We start from the raw sequence: 2,848 nt of genomic DNA on the forward strand, positions 1-2,848 counted from the left end.
TCCTCTATAATTGTTACAGTCTCTTTTGTCCCCTTTCCCTTTATATAAAGGGACTATACATGCTCTCTGCCAATCCCTAGGTACCTTCCCCTCTTTCATACATTTATTAAACAAAAGTACCAACCACTCCAACACTATATCCCCCCCTGCTTTTAACATTTATGTCATGATCCCATCAGTTCCAGCTGCTTTACCCCCTTTCATTTTACGTAATGCCTCACGTACCTCCCCCACACTTACATTCTGCTCTTCTTCACTCCTAAAAGATGGTATACCTCCCTGACCAGTGCATGAAATTACTGCCTCTGTTTCTTCCTTAACATTTAAAAGTTCCTCAAAATATTCTCGCCATCTACCCAATACCTCCATCTCCCCATCTACTAACTCCCCTACTCTGTTTTTAACTGACAAATCCATATTTTCCCTAGGCTTTCTTAACTTGTTTAACTCACTCCAAAATTTTTTCTTATTTTCATTAAAATTTCTTGACAGTGCCTCTCCCACTCTATCATCTGCTCTCCTTTTGCACTCTCTCACCACTCTCTTTACCTTTCTTTTACTCTCCATATACTCTGCTCTTCTTATAACACTTCTGCTTTGTAAAAACCTCTCGTAAGCTACCTTTTTCTCTTTTATCACACCCTTTACTTCATCATTCCACCAATCACTCCTCTTTCCTCCTGCCCCCACCCTCCTATAACCACAAACTTCTGCCCCACATTCTAATACTGCATTTTTAAAACTATTCCAACCCTCTTCAACCCCCCCCACTACTCATCTTTGCACTAGCCCACCTTTCTGCCAATAGTCGCTTATATCTCACCCGAACTTCCTCCTCCCTTAGTTTATACACTTTCACCTCCCTCTTACTTGTTGTTGCCACCTTCCTCTTTTCCCATCTACCTCTTACTCTAACTGTAGCTACAACTAAATAATGATCCGATATATCAGTTGCCCCTCTATAAACATGTACATCCTGGAGCCTACCCATCAACCTTTTATCCACCAATACATAATCTAATAAACTACTTTCATTACGTGCTACATCATACCTTGTATATTTATTTATCCTCTTTTTCATAAAATATGTATTACTTATTACCAAATTTCTTTCTACACATAGCTCAATTAAAGGCTCTCCATTTACATTTACCCCTGGCACCCCAAATTTACCTACTACTCCCTCCATAACATTTTTACCCACTTTAGCATTGAAATCCCCAACCACCATTACTCTCACACTTGATTCAAAACTCCTCACGCATTCACTCAACATATATATATATATATATATATATATATATATATATATATATATATATATATATATATATATATATATATATGTATATATATATTTGTCTTGGTGACCGAAAGGAGCACATGTACGCCTTGTCCCGGAGTATTGAAAAAAAGACCGTGCATGGTATTCTCAGGAAACCACCATTTTCCTGCTCATTAATTTTGCTATATTATTAAATTCTTAGTTAATTATACATGCCAGAATTGTATAATGTAAATGATAATTTATTACCAATGTAACTTGCTTAGCTAAAAGAGTATTAGCGCTCTGCTGATGAACATTTCGTGGAGGAATGAATGCTCGTTGCTGGATGAATTTTGAAGGCATTAATGAATCGTTGTTTATTATTTTTTCGTTAATTACATACACCCCTTCCATGGCGAAATGTCCCTCCGCCTCTTCCAAGAGAAAACTTGTCCTCTCTTCTCCCCCAGGGTACACACACCCAGAGGTGTGTACGCCTGTGTGCATATGTTATTAGAGTTTAATTTAATTCCTACTTCATGAATTAAAATATACATATTTGTGTAGATATGACTTGCTACTTTAAGGGCCCTCGTGAAGTCCACAGGCATAAAGCCAAATGAACTAATTCAACGCTTCCCCCTCACCTGAAACATTCCTCCCTCTTTCCCCTCGCCAAACAGAAGCGTCCCCTCTCCCCACTTTAAGAAAATTAACTTTAATTTCTTCTAAGAAAATACCACTTTCCCTTCCATGAGAGAATCTTCTTCCCTTCTTCAAACAGAAGACTCCTCTTCCTCCTCCTCCTCCTCACCTTATCATAGCAAAGCCCTCCTCCTCACTTGCCCGTATTGACAAAATCAATATTTCGCCACCAGCGGGTGAGGTACAAGCTATGCAATGTTTCATTCACCTAACTCGTTTAAAATTACTTTGTGATTATTGCTGGTTAGGTCTCATTCATGTTACATCACTGGTGACTGCTAAATTTTACGCATCCACTTAATTTGGAAACATTGTACATATATATATATATATATATATTAGACACATGGTGGAATATATAATTTCCATTAAAACAGAAAGAACTTATATGTTAGGAAGTTTTCACCCTCCTGTGACGGGAATTAACAAGATTAAATAATATAATTCACGTCACCATTGCATGCCTAAAATATCAACTTCTTTTCCCTAGGATAATTTTCGTTGTTGATTCCTAGGTAGCAAACCACTCTTATCGTGACTCATTTCCTTCTGATGATTTCTAAATAGCAATATAAAAATAAAAACACTTTGACCCCGGAGTGACTCGAACACCCAGCCTTCTGATCTGGAGTCAGACGCGCTACCATTGCGCCACGAGGCCCTCCTTGCTAGTGGAGGTATAAGTTAAGTTTACACTTAGCCTGAACGCGCTACGATGTTTCATATGTTTTGGTTATGGGATGATAATACGTTGACAGCTGCTCTTAGTAGACTCTTTTCAGGTTATATTTAGGGGCGATTTTTACATACTGCTATTTAAAATCTCTGCATTAGGCACTTGATTAATATAGGCATATAGCAGTGAAAAATGATCAA

The 2,848-nt window shown here is 37.9% G+C and overlaps 1 non-coding gene across 1 annotated transcript; it reads right to left on the reverse strand.

The window, feature by feature from the left end:
- Positions 1 to 2,561: 2,561 nt before the first annotated feature.
- Positions 2,562 to 2,633, reverse strand: TRNAW-CCA (transfer RNA tryptophan (anticodon CCA)). Its single transcript has one exon. It is a non-coding gene; the product is annotated as a tRNA-Trp (tRNA).
- Positions 2,634 to 2,848: the final 215 nt, after the last annotated feature.

This window comes from Cherax quadricarinatus, chromosome 1, assembly GCF_038502225.1.
Source record: "Cherax quadricarinatus isolate ZL_2023a chromosome 1, ASM3850222v1, whole genome shotgun sequence".
NCBI classification, from domain to species: domain Eukaryota; kingdom Metazoa; phylum Arthropoda; class Malacostraca; order Decapoda; family Parastacidae; genus Cherax; species Cherax quadricarinatus.